Source organism: Chinchilla lanigera, unplaced genomic scaffold, assembly GCF_000276665.1.
Source record: "Chinchilla lanigera isolate Chin_1 unplaced genomic scaffold, ChiLan1.0 scaffold00007, whole genome shotgun sequence".
In the NCBI taxonomy this organism is placed as follows: domain Eukaryota; kingdom Metazoa; phylum Chordata; class Mammalia; order Rodentia; family Chinchillidae; genus Chinchilla; species Chinchilla lanigera.
Window position 1 is genome coordinate 9303639 of NW_004955408.1, and position 18390 is coordinate 9322028.

Genomic DNA, 18390 nt, shown 5'->3' on the forward strand with positions numbered 1-18390 from the left:
TTCAAATATTACATGGTTTCTCTGGTGTAAGAAACCAATATTTAAATAAGGACCAAAATGTATAATAGATACTTTGAAATAGCAAGAAAATGTTCAAAGGAAAAGGGGAAATAGGGAGAGGGGAGAAGGAAAGATAGAAAGGAAAAGGGAAAAAAAGACAACACAAGGAAGAAATGGAAAAAAGCCTCTGTAAATAAGGAAGAGAGGAGGGGTTGAAGTGAGATGAGGGAAAGGGGAAAAAGAGGAAAATCAAGATATTATCATGTATAGGTACAAATTCCCTATGAAAAATGCTATCATAATGTAGATCTAAAATGTACCAACAAAATTAATTAAAAAAACCTTGACAGATTTTTTTTGGTGAAAGGAAAAAGGTTTGTTCAAGGCTAGCTCTGAAGGAGACTGGGAAGCCTCTTTGTTGCTTTGGATTTCTGTCCCCCTACCCCATTCAGTTATTAAAGAGCTTTTATTGTGAGGAAGAGCGGAGAGAGAACAGAGAGACAGTGGACAAGAGAACGTCCTTGCTGATTCATCTCCTGGCCATCCTCAGCCCCCATCCTCTCTTGTCCAAATGAAATAAGACCTCAACCTCCTGGGGCCGCCATCTTTTTTTTTTTTAAAGTGCTGTAAATTGAACCCAGGGTCCTCACTCTGAACCACACTTTAGCACTTTCTTTATTTTGAGACAGAATCGAAGTCTCTAAATTTCCCAGGCTGAGCTTGAACTTGTGATGCTCCTGCTTCTGCCTCCCAGAGCGCCTGTATGTTCTTTTCAGACAGATAAGCTAATTTTCTAACAGACATGTTACTTCTCTGTCAGTCCATTCATCTGAACTGGGGAGAGGAGCGGATGGTGGGCTTACCCTCTCAGCATGAGGAAGCTGGAGAAGCAGCTTATCTGTAAAAAGGAAAAATCAATGTAAAGAAAAGATCCATTTTAACCTCTTCGTTACATACAGATGTGGCCTCCTCTGGGGGCTGGGCCTTCTCGCTGTGTATTCCTAGGTAAGCCACCAGTCTGCGGCTGTCACCAATTATCCTGTGAAGGATCAGGTACGCTGCCAATGCTTGGCCTGGCTCCTGTGATGGAAAGACAGTGAGTGGTCTAATTTGTGGCACAGAGCACTTTGCGAAAGTTCTGCCTTTTTGTTCTGTGACCTAGGACAAATCATATCACCTTTCTGAGCCTCATTACCCTCAGCTCTGGAAAGAGAGTGACCATTTCTGTGGTGCCTGCCTTTCAGCCAGTTGTGACGCACTCAAACAGGCTGTAGATTGAGTGTGCCGTGTTAATGTGACTTATTATGTGCAGAGGAGCTTACTGGCTTCTTGACAGGTTCTCATAGAAGGGGAAAACAATTTTCTCTCTACTCTTTGTCATTCTTAGCTGGGACACCCTGTAACAACAGGCAGGTTAACAAGAGATAAAATGGAAGTCTCATAATATGCTCACCTCCTCTGGGCATAGGAGAGGTGGTGATATGAGCCTTATACCCTCAGCTCAGTTCTCTCGGGATATGTTACCAGAACCCAGTGGGTGCCTGAAACCATGAATAGTACCAAACCCTTGATACACAGTGCTATGTTTTCTGTGCTTTCATACCAGTGATAAAGTTTATTTTATAAACTAAGCACAGTAAGGGATTAGTAGCAATTATAATAAAGAGAACAGTCATAACAGGACATGGTAATAACAGGTAAGTATATGTGCTGCCGAAGCGAGCACTTTTTTTTTTTTTTCCTCTGGTACCGGGAACCGAACTCACGACCTTGCGCTTGCCAGGCAGGCGCTTTTGCCGCTGAGCTAAATCCCCAGCCCCTAATAACAGGTAAGTAAATGGCTTACAGTCACCTGTTTCAAGAGATCCTGGCAGAAGTCTTTGCATGGACTTGGTACTTTCTGGCACAGCCTGTTCCTACCAGCTGGAACATGTTTTTGGGTCATGGCTTCTGGCCACAACTTTAAGGCTTTGCCATCTTAACTAAACCCTGCCCTAAGTGGTGGCTGTACCTTTAGCAGTTTGAGGTATGACAGCAAATTGAAAGCACGCATTTCTTTTCCCTTCTTCACGATTTCATGGATGAAAGATTCATTCTTCTCATAGATCTTAATTACCTTGGCATGTGAAATTTTTTCTTTCCTCATTAAGTAGAGAATTTTTACCTTTTTGCTGAAAGGAAGCACTCTAATTCTTCTCTCTGGCATTTTTGAATTGCAGGCAACTCTACTCTTGTGCTTTGGGGCCATTATTAAGTAAATTAAGGGTTACTAAAACACAAATGCTTACTAGAACACAACAGCTGAATAGACCAGTGAGAGGGCAAATAAGTGACTAATGGGTCGGTAGCAAGTACAATAGGGAGTACACTGGGTGCAGAGGAGGTTTCATGTCCTGGGATGGTATGATATGATTTTGTCACATTGCTCAGAAAGGTGCACAATTTAAAACTGTTCATTTCTGGAACCTCCCATTTAATATTCATGTACTGTGGTTGGCTGCATGCATCTGAAATCATGGAAAGCGGAACTCTGTGTAAGTGGAGACTACTGTATTCAGGGGACTCTCAAATAGTAAAAAACAATGTCAAGAGTACATCTCAAACAAGAACAGAAGAGTGTAGTGAAAGGCAAGGTTATGGGGAGGTAGCCAGGAAAAGCACTGTAACAAGGGTAAAATTTGTCATGCAAGTTTTAGTTCATCACTTATCAACTGACTGGATCTCCAGTGATCTAATCATCTCTTTCTTCATGGCGCAGAGAGGAAGATATTCTTCTAAATGAAATTTCTTTATAGATGGCAATTTTCCTTACAAAAGGGCAACCTCTGCTCTTACTTGCAGAGCTGCATCTGTGTCTGATTTTACCCAAAATTATGTGCTGGTGTTAGTTTTCTACTGCGGTGACAACATACCTGAGTAAAACAACCTGATGGAAGAAAGGTTTCTTCTGAACTCATGGTTTCAGAATGTTCAGTACATGGTTGCTTGGCACCACTGTTTACAGGCCTGCGGTAAGGCAGAACATCTGGCAGAAGGGCATAGCAGAGCAAAGTCACACACTTCATGGTGGCTGGAAGCAGAGAGGGAGAAGTGGCCAGGATCCCCAAATAACCTTCAAAGGCACACCCCTAGTGACCTATTTCTTCAGACAAGAGATTACCTCCTAAAGCTTCTACCACTTCCCAGTAATACCACCAACTGGGGAATGAGCCTTTTGGGGGAAATTATAGATCCAAAGTCTAAATCAGCTCAAAATACACTTTCTGTCACAGAGGGATATTTTGGAATGGAATGTTCCAATCTCCTATAGTCATATGGAGTGGTGTGTCCTGAATATCAGCACAAACAGATAGGAGGATTGGTAGGGAAAGCGCGTTACTTTACGGTAAAGGAGGATGATACTTGAATGACTATTGGCCAAAATATGCAAGAGAGAAGATGAGAAGAATCTGGGGTGGCGGGTGGGCACTGAAGACTGAAACCACTCCTAGGGAGAGAGGAACATTGTCATTCCTGGAAGGCAGCCAAGCCTCCATGAGGCGGGGGCCTTTCTCCTTGGGGTTGCTTTTGTTTTATTTCATGTGTTGTTAACCTTTGCTCAGCCCGGGCTGTGGTTAACTTGGGGCCACAGGCAAGGGGAGAAGGTCACCACAAATTTAGTGGCAAGCATTTTAAGTACTTAAAGCAATAAATCCTTGTGTACCTCGAGCCTGCCCAGGCTTCCCTAAACCTGGGAATTCAATTTTGTGCAGCACACACAGTTTGCCAAGCATGCTAAGTCACAGGAGAACAGCTTGATATATTGCTGTGGGAAAAAAAAAATTACTGTGTCCTTTTCTTCATTCAAATTAACACCTTTTCACAGTGGGCTGACAAGTGACTGATCACCTGAGAATATATCCTGGCTTCAAGAGATTTGGTATCTCTTCCTTCTCTGTTTCCATTATCTTTAATTCCATGCCTTAAAAAGTAGTACAGAGAAAATATTATTATGATGGTTGCTATAGGATCAGCACCTGATTCATAAGCCCTAAACCCCAGGGCCTGGCACATGGTAGGCATTAATAAATGATGAATGAATAAATGACTCCATTTGGTTGATATCTGCACACTGCCCTATTTCCTTCCCAAAAGGCAAGGGGAAGCTTTTGCTTTGTTTTATCTTTTGAGCTTTTGTTTTTTTCATGGTGGATGCTGTGTGGGTGACATGTGTGCATTGCTAAGACCCCTGCCCACCTTGGATGAGGAGCTTCTTGTCCTGGTTGCTATGAGAACTGGTGGCCTCTCGAGGGGCTGCCTGAGCTAAGGCGAGTTGCCTTATCCAAGGTCAGCCTTCCCTGATCTATTGGGGAGCTGGCCAAGATTTTTAACTGCCTCTATGAGGGGTATGGCAAAAGGATGAAATAAGAAACAGACAAATTTCTTAATACACGAAGGGGCTTGGAGGTCCATGCCTCAGGATGGGCAGAGACAAAGACAGTCTGAGCTAGCCACTATTTATTAGCCAATGTAGGGAAGAGGGTAGAGTGCCTTCTTTGGAACAGCATAGAAGCAGTAGTAGAATGGGCAGATTTAACATCATACAGGGAACAAGCCAGATCTAGCCCCACGTTTGGGTGTTAATCTCACTGACTGACAGAGGCAGGTGATTTTGTATTCCAAAGCCAGTCCACAAAGCAGGCAGGGTGAGAAGAGCCTAGGACATACTACGTTAATTTACAATTTGTGGTCCCCACACTGATCTGTGTAGAGCTGACCTTCTCACTGTGTCCAGGGACGGTCCTGCAGTGTTAGAATTGCTACTCTGGCTCTAGGTTTTTTGAGGGTTGTCTTCCATCGGGCTTCATCGCACTTCTACTTGCTGTTTCTTCTGTCCCTTTCCTCCCACAGGTGTGGACCCGAAGAGCAGTCGTCAATAAATCTCTACTCACTTTCTCACTCTGACTTTCTTCTTCACTGGCAGAAATATCAGCTCCCATTTACTGTTTACTCTGAGCGAGGCACTCTACTGTCCTTGTTTCACCCAGCCCTTGTGACAACTGTGGGAGAGGGTCCGCTGGGAGCTTTACAGGCGAGAGAGCAAGGCTGGGAACTCACTGCCATCTGCTCATCCACATGGCCAGAAGTACTGGAGGCAGACCGTGAATCCAGTTGGTTTCCAGAGCCCAAGTTTTCAACTACTCTGCTGAGAAGTTTAGATAAAACTAAGGTCAGACATTTGATAAGCCTGGAGCAGTGATGGCGAACCTTTTAGAGGCTGAGTGCCAACACAAACTCCAAACCAATGACTGCTGTAGAATAAGCACCTGATTCATAAGCCCGAAACTCCAGGGCCTGGCACATGGTAGGCATTAATAAATGATGAATGAATAAATGACTCCATTTCGTTGATGTCTACACACTGCCCACATTTATTTATTGCAGTGTCAACACTGCAATTAAACCTGAATACTGAGGTTGTAGTTTAGAAAAAACAAGTCATACACTTGGCTTGCATGCCACATGCCATAGGTTTGCCACCACTGGCCTACAGAAACACTTTCAAAAAATTGTACAACACTGATGCTTCTTTTCACAGGGGTTTTGGGTTCAAATAAGTGGATGTTATGTCACATCCAGGAACCTCTACACAGTTTGTTAAGGGCATTCGTGTCATAAAAGCTCGAGAAGTCCTACTGAAGGGAAATCTATTGATAATTTGTGTTAAATAAAATTTATAGGAGGCCATTGGTATGGACTAAGCTTCTGCACATGGCCCAACAACCCAAACAAAAATGGAGTCATTCACACTAAGTTCCTTGTACCCAGATGTTATGGTTTGTCTGTGTGTCCCCCCAAAGCCTCATTTGGCCATGGGGCAGGCTTTTAAAGTTTGATTGATTAGGGGTGTGAGAGCTGCACCCGCCCTGGGGTGGATAGTTTGCATATGTAAGGGAGAGGAAAAGGGTGCTTGAGGCGATTCCTTCCCCATTCCTTCCTGGTGTGTGGTTGTGGCTTTTGCTGTTGTCTGCCGCCATGAGCTGTAGCTCTCTGCCATGTGCCACTCTGCCTTATAATCTGCCAAGTATGGACTGAAACCTCCATGAACTGTAAGTGAAATAAACCTTTCCTTCATTAATTCTGGGCATCAGGTATTTTGTCCCAGCAAAGAGAGAAAAGTAACCAAGACACCAGCCAAAGCTAAGCTGCTTATTTGACTTTCTAAGATCTCAGGAGAATGAGAGCTAATAGCCAAATCCCAACAGATCAGCGTCCATTTGCATGACAATTTCTCTGTCTTAATCCTTAACCAAAGTATAACCTAAAGTATTACCTAAAGTAACTCAATGTTAATCAATCAGTTGTTTTCCTTTAGCTTGTTTCCGCACTACCACTTTATGAGGAAAGTAGCTTTGAAATGACCAACCTGTTCGGTGTTCTTTATTTCTGCTTCCTTTACTTCATCTCTGATTACACAACTAGCCTGTTCTTGCTTGGCTCATTGGGACACTCTACTTCATAGAATTAAGTATTTGCTGATTCTGGAATCTCAATGATAAACCATTTAAGCTAAATTCATTATAATTTTACCATTTGACATTTGTTTGATCACAAAAACACATGTAGTAGATCTACTAACATCCCATTGGTTTGTAGAAAAAACCTCTGGGAAACACTAGTGCTAGAATTTAAGTGCTTGCTTTGTTTCAGGGGAGGTTGGTAAATGTTTGGGTGTTACTGACCCTGGTCTGGGCTAATCACGCACTACTCTGCAGCACTCAGTAGGCTGAAGCAAGAGGGATGGTCATGAGTTTGAAGCCAGCATGGGCTATATAACAAGACTATGTCTCAAAAAAATAAAGCCAAAGCCAAGCCAAACCAAGCCAAGCAACCAGCCAAATCCTGAAACAAAAAACCAAACCAAAGCAAACCTTAAAACAAGTGGTTTCAAATTTGTAGAATGGAAATAGTATTTTATCTCATGAAGGCCATATAATAATCAAATAAGATGCTAGATGCAAAAACTTAGAAAATCATTAACACCTAATTGCACAGATACAAGGAGATATTAAAGTATTAATATTTTAAGATTCAAATACATTAGGGGGCTGATGTGTCAAAAGCTATCTCATCTATAAAATCTAGCTTTGAGAGATTTCTGATGGAAGTCAGCTCTCTACAGAAGGTGTGATCAAAAAGTATGGTGAAAGTCTAAACTTTAAAAATTGATTACAGTAAAAGACATATTACTATTAATTTTCCTCAAAAATCTCTCCTTTGCTTCCAACACACTTATCCCATTGTTCTTGTCACTTTCTGAGGCAGTTCTGGAAATCCCTTTTTCTGTGAGTGTCTTTGAGATGTGATTAAAAAATATAGTGAATGCTGCTGCTGAGTGTGAGCCACTGGCTGGTGAAAACATGATGTGTCCTCGTCCTACCTTTATTCACAGAATAGGGCAGTGTGTGACTTCTGGCTCTTTCTCAAATTCAAAATGACCATGAGGGCTAAACTTTTTTAATCAATTCAGGACATCAGGGCAGCCACAAAGCTCAACTAAGGATACTCATGAAAGAGGACTTCCAGAACTGCTTTGGAAAGTAGGGAGAAGGATGGTATACATATATTTGAAGTGAGGGTGAGTCTTTTGAGGGGGAATTAATTGCAGTGTGTCTTTTATTGTAATAGATTTTTAATTTAAACCTTCATAGTATTTTGTGATCATACCTTGCATTAGAATATAATTAATTATGTTAAGTCATTGTTTTCAAGGGGAGACATTTAATCATGGGATAATTTTTGAGCATGTACTCTATGTGCTTGGGAATGTTCATGGGAATGTAAGTGCAGACTATAAATCTTGTCTTTAAGTAACTTACCATGGATAGCACAGAGGGCAAACATATTCCATGCATTTTCATTTTTTACCAGCCGTACTCATTGCAGACCTTGCTGCTCGATCCCTGTGCTCTTAACCAGTGAGCCCAGATACAACCACAGAATTCTCACAATAGCACTCTAGACAGACAGAACTGAGAACTGGCAAGTGAGATAAAATCTATTTCAACAACATCCTTATGTATAGAGTCCAGACATGCAAATATAAAGATTATATACCAAGGGGGAATTAGATAAAAGCCAAATGAATCATAAAGTCAGAATATACAATACATACCTTTGGATAGAGTGATCAGGGAAAGCTTCCTAGAAGAACCAAGAGTTAATCTGGACCTTGAAGGATGGAAGAAAACTTCGTGGTGGTCAGGATAGTGGAGGATGTCCCCAGACAACCTTAAAAGGCTTCTAAATCTCAAATATACAGACAGAAACATTGTTCCCATGCTCTCTTTCCTGGATACCAGGAACTGAGCAGCTTTGCTCCACTGTGTCCTTTCACTATGATGCTTCTGCCCAGCCAGGTGACCATGCACTGAATCATCTGAAACCATAAGTGAAAACAAATCTCTTCTTTAAGTTGTATATTTCAGGTATTTGGTCCCAGGAACAAAAAGCTAATACAAAATCCTATGTCCAGGCAATTGAACTCAGCAAATCTAAAGTGAAATCAAGAGATAGGTATTTTAAAACCACACTTCTTTTGTTTTGTTTTTTGTTTTTTTTTCCAGTACCGGGAACTGCACTCATGACCTTGCACTTGCCAGGCAGGTGCTGTGCTGCTGAGCTAAATCCCCAGCCCCTAAGAGATAGGTATTTTAAACACAGATTACAATGAATACACACTTCTCAGATGAAGAAATAGAATTGGCAAATAAATATATGAAAAAATGTTCAACATCATTGGTCATTTAAGAAATGCAAATTAAAACAACACCGAGAGTCCATCTCACCCCAGAAAGAATGCTATCATCAAGAAATCAACCAATAACAAATACTGGTGGGGCTGTGGGGAAAAAGAAACACTTCTCCACTGCTGGTGGGTGTGTTGATTGGTGAAACCACTGTGGAAATCAGTGTGGAGATTCCTCACAAAACTAGGATTAGAAGTCCCACTTAATCCAACTATTCCTCTTTTAGGTATTTTCCCAGAAGAATTAAAAACATCATACACAGTGATATAAGTGCACCCATGTTTATAGCAGCACAATTTGTCATAGCTAAATCTTGGAAACAACCCAAATGCCCATCAACCGAGGAATGGATAAAAAAGATATGCTATTTTTATACAATGGAGTATTACTCAGCTATAAAAAAGATAAACTTGAGGCTTTTATAGGTAAATGGATGCAATTAGAGACCATACTCATAAGTAAAATAAATCAGACCCATATGTGTAAACATCATATGGTCTCCCTAGTGTAAGAACCTGAAAGAGTAAATAAAACCCAAAAAGTGCAACAGATACTGAGAAGGGTAAAGAAATTGCTCAAAGGGAGGGAAAAACTGGGATGAGGGAAAAGAGAAAAAGAAAGAGAGAAGAAGGAATAAAGAGAAAAGAAAGAGAAAAAGAAAGGAAGAAAGAAGGAAGGGAATATATGTATGGACAGCTGTGATAATTAAACTGCTAATGCCTATTGGTTTATTGAAAGGAGCAGTTAATGCTTAAATTTTTTGCATGCTTATATCTGGTAATCTGAACAACTAATCTGAAGACAACAATATGCAATATAACAACCATTGGTGAATTCCTACCATCTTGTTTAGTGAAGCTTTGTATTGTTTCTAAAGTTTTTTTAATGTTATTTTTCATTCTCTTTATTGACCTGATCAATCTTGCATTCTTACATCTGGTAATCTGAGCCACTTTGTTGAAGATATCAATGTGTAATATAACAACCACTGTTAATTCCTATCATTTTGTTTTGAAACCCTGTATCATTTTTATCGTTTTTGTGTTGTTTTGTTTTTGTCTATGTTGTTGTTAATTTGATATTTTTTTCTTATTCCCTTTAAAGTAAAAAAAAATTAGAAAAACAGATTACATTAAACAATTTTGTTGGAACTGGCCCACATAAAGATGTTTGGGTATTCAGAGCTACTTCAGTCCTGGCATTGGATGACTCTCTTTTACAAATTACTTATACAGTGGTATCTAGGTTTGTGAACTCAATTTGTTTTATGATTTGGGGGAAGATGGTTGCGCTGGTGTTTGTGTGGGGAAGATGACTGTGGTCGTATTTGTCACCCAATGTAGAATTTGTGAATGGAAACAAAATTTTGCAGAATGCTTTTGTTTGTGAACCAAATTGTTTGCAAACAGAAGTGCTTGTGAACTGAGGTGTTACTCTATCTGTATGCAGGTCCTACATGTGGCGTAATCAAGGCTACCTCTGCAGATTTCTGAAGTTGTCCGTGAATACTTTTGCATACACAACTCTCCTTGATAAGTTTTATGGTTTTCACTGAGCAAAACTAATAGGAAAAACAAAGTCTTTCTTTTTTCTTTGCTGAGGATTGAACACAGGGTCTCACTCATGCTAGGCAAGTGCTCTACCACTGAGCTATGCCCTCAGCCCCTTTTATTTTATTTTGAGATGTGTTCCTGCTAAGTTGTCCAGGTTGGCCTTAAACTCAATCCTGGTCCCTCAGCCGCTCTAGTAGAGGGAGGACAGGTGTGCATCACCATATTTGGCAAGAACAAAGTTTTAATTGTTGAGTGCTGGCAAACCAGGTTGTAGAGAAGACAAAGCTGACCTTATTATACACTGTGATAAGGGGAGCTCTTCCTTCCAGAATCTTTGTGGTGTCTTGAAGTAGACCAGGCCAAAATAGGGATTCTGGCAACATTTCAGGATCCAGATTAAAGTGGGCTTTCGATGCAGTTGTGTTTAAATCTGGCTAAGGACTGAGGGGTAATAGTTTAGGATTAGTGGACACAAGACAAAGCTTTTGAAGAGGTCTGGAGAGCAAAGAGTCTTTTTAAGGCTATTTGCTGAGCAGTCTAAGGACTTTATGTTCATTTCAGTGAGATTTTAGGGGAAGTTCTTGAAAAGAGCAGCAAAGTTATTTGTAACTTTTATCTCCCTGTGCAGGAGTTTTTTGGGAATAAAAAGAGGAATGGTAAAGTCCCATTAAGGTGGACAGTAGCTTGTGTGAGTGGGAACGCTTTCTGGAGTCTCACCATGCGGATATGCTTGCTGCTTTCCTAACCTTCCTAATAATTAAGATAATTATTAATCTCTTGAAAGATTTATGAGGAATGGGTGAAAACGTATAAATCTGTGCTACCTGAAGTGTAGTCCATAAGCCAGTGTCGATCTGGGTCCTTTTATTAGTCTGCCAAGGTACATAGAAATTGTATTTTTAGAGACATAGATAGTAGCTTAACAAGGCAAATCTAAAATTAAAGACTGGAAACTTAAAAAATAGGCACTGTAGCCTCAGTCCAAACCATGGCTCATCCGTGAGTGTGGACATTGATGTGCCCCTACCCTAGGTTCTAGAAGACCGGTACCTTTCACAGTCATGTTGGCTTTCTGACTGACTGCCAGCATCTGGCTTGTGAGATCATTCTCCCGCTGAGCCGGAGACAGAGAACCCACAATTCTGGGCCCCCATAAATTACTTTCACTTACTGCAATGACAAAAGGCCTCTTCGAAGGTGACTTACTTGCGCCCTGTTTTATAGCCTCATATTTCAAAGAGGAAGACAGAGCAGCGTCAGTTACTCTGCGGACATCTAGGCTGCAGGAGGAACGGGTGGCAACTGTCTGCAGAATGGAGCACTTTCCGTCAAAACTTAATTAAATTAGCCCCGATTCTATAAATAATAGAGCAAAGTTTCCCTCCTGCACCTCTGCAGACTCCCACGCCTTCTCCCTGTGCTGCTCGAGATAACTGAACTCTAGTTGCGTTGCGTGAGGAGGCTGTAAAAATTTGGCAGTGATTAGTTGAATTTGGACTTGGTGTTAATTTAGAGAAGCAGAATAAGCTGCGGGTTAGAAGAGGCAGTGAGTTGTAAGACGTGAGAAATGCTCAGTGGTGTATAAAGGAAAGATCTGGAAGGAAAGCCAGAGGCTTGAACTAAAGCCCTCTGTGCCTTTCAATAGGTCGCGCTGTGATGTCGGGCAGATCTCTTCCTTTTTGTGTCCTCAGTATCTCCATCCATGTTTCAGGCTTTGTATCAGCCAGCATGGCTATCGTAGTGACTTCTTCCAGCCAGGCTTCCTTTTCATTCATGCTGCAGGTCTCCGTGGGCCATGTAGGGCATGCTGTGATGCTGGGACCCAGGTCTGCAGAGCAGCTGCTGCTTCTGTTGTGCTGCAGGCCATGGCAGCTGAGAGAAACAATACTTTTCAGTGTCTCCTACGGCCAGTCAATCAGCCTAGAAGTGACCCATGCCTTGTCTTCTCACTGTTCATTGGATAGAATGAATCTCATGGCATCACACAAACACAAGAGACCTGGCATTTGGTGAACTGCATTAACCAACATCCCAAGCCTCTTCCAGTACCAACAGTTTATAATTCTCTAGTTACAGTGAACTGTGCGTTTTCATTCCCTCTTTTTATCTGATTAGGATTCCTGAGTGTATTAAGTTTTGATTGGCTCCCTCTCATCTACCAAGTGCCCACTGACAGTTCTTTAATTTCTGTCATCTACCAAGTGCCCACTGACAGTTCTTTAATCTCCTTATGGATAAGGCCATTTTACCTTCATGGTTGTACTAGTTGTGTGATCCTGGGTAATTTCTCTGTGACTCAATTTTCCCTGTCTGTATAATAGGGATAATTGTACCTACTTATGAGGTTGTTTTGAGTTAGTGTTTAGAATGGTGCCTTGCTTATACTGATTCCTTAGGATGTGTGAGACATTACCCGGGAAGGCACTATCAGTGTCCAGACTGAGTGTCAATTCTAGAGCAAGACCGCCTGCATCTACCACTGATACGCCACTGTCCCTGGGCCAAGGTAGTTTTCTCGTCTGCAAGAAAAGGATAGTAATTGTGTCTCACATGAGATTGTCATGAAGATTAAGTGGAATAATATTCCCCAAATTTTTAGACATTAAGTGCTTGAAAATATTAGCTCCTCTTAGTATTATTGATTATGTAGAATTTGACACTACTGAGTCTACCTCTGCATTTTGGAACTCTTTGTGCCTTCTTTCCTTGGCTCCATTCATTACTAATTTTCCTCCTGCCTTGATTGTATTTTTGTGCTTTTGAAACTGTTTCCCTATCAAAGTTTGAGGTTCTACCCAAAGCAGTCTGCTCTCCGTATTCTCAAAGTGAGCTTGTTCATCCTCATTGTTTTCATCTCAACCAATCACTGACAGCTTCCAAGGATTCCTTCAACCCCCACCTTCTTCCATGTCTGCTGGTTCTGTCCGTCTGGAAGTTCCAAGATACCCCACATCTCTGTAACTGGACTTTATCTTTCCCATCTTTATCACCACCAGTGAGCCACTGCCTTCTACTGAGCTTTGAAGTAACATGAGTCTAAGTTGGATCACTGCCACTTAGTAGACATGTGGCCTAGGAAGAGTAACCTAACCTTAGAAACAAGCATGTGAGTAATGCCTACTTCATAGGGTTAGTGGAAAGAGTGGGTGGGGGTCATTGTGCAAATCACTAGCATAGTATCTGGCCTATGATATGTGCCGAGTAAATGGTAGCTGCTATCCATACAGTCATGCACCACAGAACAATGCCTTGTTTCATGATGGGCCACAGATACTAGTGGTCCCATAAGATTTTCTTGCCTGGTGACATTATCGCCATCTTACTTTGTGTAAGTGCACTCCGAAATGTTCATGTAAAGATGAAATCACTTACTGAAGGATTTCTCAGTGATATAGAACTATTATCAGAAGGATGAAGACGGTGGTGTCCTACATAACTCAGTGCTTCTCCCTTAAGTAGCATTATTTTCTGCTGCATAGGTGACTACAAACAGCCTTCCATCCCAGCTGTCTCCTTGCCTCTTCTGATCTTGTTCACTTCCACCCACTTTTGTTTCCAGCAGAACTTTCCTTCTAAAGATAACTCAGATCACAGCACTTGACTACTTAGGACTTTCAAATATCTTTTTCTTCTTTTTTTTTTTAAGTCTAAGGCTGATCTTAGCAACTTGAAATCCTCCCTCGGTGCTAGCATACAGAAGTGCTCAGTACTTACCTTTGATTTCTTGTTTTCCACCAGCAGTGCATGATGGCTCACTGGCATAGAAGGCTAAGCTGCCCAGAAAGGGTGGGAGCAGAACTGGATACCTCCACTCCAGGGGCAGTTTCCACACTAAATTCTTTGTGGGAAGCTCTCTGAACACAGTGGTTCCGTGGGGGTGGGCAGAGCGATGAAAGAATCCTGGATTCTCACGGAGTTTCCCCCTTTAGCCAAGTTATTCAGTGGCTTTGAGCTGTAGCTTTAAAGAGAGGACGGCAAGGCCCGAACTGCTTTCCTGGCAGTTGTGCGTGCGTGGGTGTGTGCGGGGCTTGGGAACGTGAAAGGGCTCCTAAACTGGGAGCGCTGCCTCTCCCAGACACTCCTGCCATTATTGCCGTCAGAAGTGACTTGAACGATAAAGACTAAGGAGAGTTTAATCGCGTGCAGTCAGTGTATAAGATGAAAGCCCCTTTACAAGCAGTGGGAGTGTGATAGGCCCAAGGAGATTATTTATTAATAATTTAAACTACCTTGTTTTTCTTACTGTAGCAGCAATTCTCATAATAGCAGAAAATAACAGTCTAGCAAAAAGGAGAAAATAAAAGCACCCATAATTCCACCCACACAGGAGCAAACGTTATTAATTTCTTCATATATTTCCTTCTAGAATCTTTCCCAAGCATATGTGGTGTATGCTTCATTTATAGCATGCTTTTTCCCGTTAATGTACCACAAACCTCTTTTCACAGTAATAAATGTACCTTCACAATGTGATTATGAATGGCTGCGTATTATTCCACAGCAAGGATACTCTAATTTGTTAAACCAACTCTCACTGGCCTTTATGTTAATTCTCACTTTTTCCTGTTACAAATGGGCTGAAGGGAACATTCTCATAGCTAAATCTGCATGCACATCCCTGCTTTTTTCCTCAGGTTAAATCACAGAAGTAGAATTACAGGGTCAAAGAATAGGCATATTTTTGAAAATTGTTTTTGCAAAGAACTGTCAGTTGCCCTCCAGTAAGATTGTAGGTTCAATTGAATGATGAAGGTCATTTCTGTCTAATAGGGGAGCATGCAAAATAAATAAACTTTGAAATTTCAAGTGAAATTAATCTCTGCTAGCCTGTAGTAAGGGTTTAGGCAGAAATGTTTTTAATTCTATCTGGGGAATGCCACTTAGAGAGCTGTAGGAAGACCAAGCCTTATGAATAAGTTTTAGGTTATTTTCTTTATTGGATCCTTTTAATATTTTAAAAATTGTGTTGCAACTTGTATAGGATATAGTTTTATCTTAATTGATTTCAGTGGGGGCACTTAAAGTTTACACATATCTGATTCTTCCCAGGTGAATGGAAAATTGCCTTTCTGAATTCTTTATGATTAGGTAGGGTCAGTCACTGGGCATAGCCAGTGTCCTGTGGGCAGAATGACACGGGTCACTTCTGAATTGAAAGACATGATTGCCGCTACAAGGTGTCATGGCTGGATGATGGAGTGCTACACTTACTGGTGCATTCACTCACTGGTGAGTTCAGTGGTTGAGTGTACCTGGTGGGAAGAGGCAGGTCACTGAAGGTGTGACTAGAAGGGCAGCTCTCTATCCCTGCTCTCTCTGCTTCCTGGCCACCATAATGTGAGCAACTTTCACCAGCCCAGCCCAGCCCCTCTCCCCATGCCAGTTCTGCCTGGAAGCCAACTGCCCAGGGACTGTGAATCACAATAAACCTCTTCTCCTTTAGGTTGTGGGTGCTGGGAATTGTTAGAGCTCTCTTCTGCACATTGACTGGGGAGCCCCTATGTTACAGAGGATACTTCTTTTTTAAAAATTGGAGCATAATCTAATTTATCCTGAGTACCACAGTGATATAATTTAATTCTAGACCTAAGCTATTAGTGACTTAACAAATATTCTTCAGGGTACCTACTCTGTGCTGGGGACTGTGGAGGCAGAAGAAAATATAAATTTAATTTCTCTTTGCAAGCATATATGACTTCTATTGTAATACGGTTCACCTCTATCGTTTGTGGATAATGTGTGGGTAGATACTGAATGTTATAGATCAATATAGTCTATGCTTTTTAAAGGGACTTTGTCATGACAAAGTGGTTTGCATATTAATAACAAGTATAATGAGCACTGGTTGTTCTAGGAAGACATCATTTTCTTTGTCCTTCCCCTACTTCATTTAGAAAGTCCTTGTCCTCTATTCTATGTAGTCCTGGTGGGGTCACCAACACTAGTCCCTACTCCCCTGGATACTGGAAAAGCACAGAACGTCTCTGGAAGTCTCTGAGTTAAGGTTGGAGGTGGTAGCTTCCTTTTATTTCCTGTGTTTTGAGGTATAAGGAATCAATCCCAGAAATAATGTCTCCAGGAAGCCTGAGGTAGTGAGGAGAGCTCGAAGACTAAACCTGAGATGAATCTGCAGGGCCACACAGTGACAGATTCTAATGCTCTGTGAGTTCCTAAATCGTGATGGGCCTGGAGTCAGAATCACCCGTTCATCTTTCAGGTGTGCAAGCTATCGATCACTTTCTTACTTTTTGCTTCAACTGGCTTTAGTCTCTTTGCCGATCTGGGGACTGAACCCAGGGCCTTCACTCTGAGCTACACGCCCAGCCTTCCTTTCTTGGTTTTAAGGTAGGGTTTCATTAAATTGGTAGATTGCCCAGATTTATAATCCTTCTTCTTTGCCCTCCCAGAGTGCTGGGATTATAGACACACACTACCATGAGCAGCTGTCGACAAATTGGTTGGCAAAAATCAATACTAACATGCTAATAACCACCAACCTATAATGAAAGCTTTATCCACAAGTCTCACCTAATCCTCATAGCAACCCCACTACCTTGGTGCAATTGTTAGTACCATCCCCACTTTACAGAGAAGGACAGTAACACTGGGCCAGGGTCGTAGACTTAGTGAGAGGCAGCACAGAATAAAACTCAGGCGGCCTCTTTCTCCACATGAGCACAGACCTTAATATTAAAGTTTATAGAAAGTGTTTTCTAGGTCTTGTTTCTTTAACTAAAGTTATCTTCAAAAGATGACAAAATAACTTGTTCCTTCGTTTATGGAAGTGAATAAAATTCCCTTCCGTTTTGTGGAGGTATAATACAAATCCTTGTGATTAAAAACTTCTTTTTTAAAGAACTTAAAAAATACACTGTAATTCTGGAATCTTTGCTCAGAAGTGCCTGAGGTCGTGGAGGTGAGCCCTTGTGGTGATAAGAATGTTTGATGAATGAATTAATGTCTTCATGCTGGACAGAACTCCCGTGTTTTTTTCTGCTGTATTATCCCATGTTGCCATGTATTTTTTATTTTATGGCATTTTCTCCCTTTGAGTCTCAGGCAGCTTAGACCTGCGGGTCTTTCTGGTGAGCTGGCCCCAAGGCACAGGCTTGTAGCTTGCCGAGAGGGCTTGCAGGCTTCTGCAGTGGACGGCCCTGGCTGGGTGTGCTGCAGAGGGGAGGCAGTGGGTGGCAGCCAGCCGCTCACTCAGGCGCTGGCAGCATGGGGGCTGAGGCAGCGAGTTGGGCTGTCATTATGCTAATGGCATTCTTGAAGCCAGAGCAGTGACCCTCAGAGAAAGCAAGAACTCTTAAAGGTCCATTCGAAGTCTTTGTGCCATCAATTTGAAGGCTCGCGACATCTTTCCTTGGCATCTCCTAATTGATTTTATTTTTCACTTGCATAGAGAGCATTGCTCTATTAAAGTCCAGGGACCCCGCCGACCTAACACAAGTTTAAGGACAGGCAGCGTATTGGGGGTGGCAGTGGAGTTTAGAGGTTTCAGAGTGTGGACTCTGGAGTCAGACTGCCTGGCTTCAAACCCCAGCCTTTGGCTCTTCAGGTTGTGTAGTTCACACGGGTGACTTCACCTCTGTGCTTCCTTTCCTTTAGCTTTCGAGTGGAACTGACCATAATGCCTCTCCTCAGAGGGGTTTAGAAGTGTAACATATACTGGCATATGCTTGACAGTCCGCACTGGATACTTACCATATCCTGGTCCATGCTAAGGGACAGAGCTTGGGAAGGGCTGGTGTTTGTGTGTGAAATGGAGGAGTCCAGAGTCTTGACCCAGCAGTTAGCAGCTGGGGGACCTTGGACAAGGCACATGCTCTTTCTGCCCTTACATGACCTGTCATCACCCGAGGAAGTACTGTATGTGAAGTCCTTCAACCAGGCTCCAACTCCCAAGAGCATATCCTACTATGAACTCATCAGTAGCTTAATCTGTTAATGAATATACCATTCCCATGATCGAATCATCTTCCTAAAGGCCCACCTCTGAACATATGACACTTTTGGGGAACCTTTTAGATCCATACTATAACATG

General features: G+C 41.9%; 1 long non-coding RNA gene across 4 annotated transcripts in view; it reads left to right on the forward strand.

Moving 5' to 3' along the window:
* The window catches only part of LOC106147237, a 73352-nt gene that overhangs the window by 41910 nt on the left and 13052 nt on the right, over positions 1–18390 (forward strand). Inside the window, exon 2 of one of the 4 annotated variants that reach the window (XR_001232016.1) lies at positions 4964–5209. The exons of 1 other annotated variant lie outside the window; for it this stretch is intronic. This is a non-coding gene — a long non-coding RNA (uncharacterized LOC106147237). Of the gene's footprint in view, positions 1–4890; positions 5371–18390 lie in introns of those variants that run through there. 2 more of the 4 variants (XR_001232012.1, XR_001232014.1) reach the window with 2 other exon arrangements.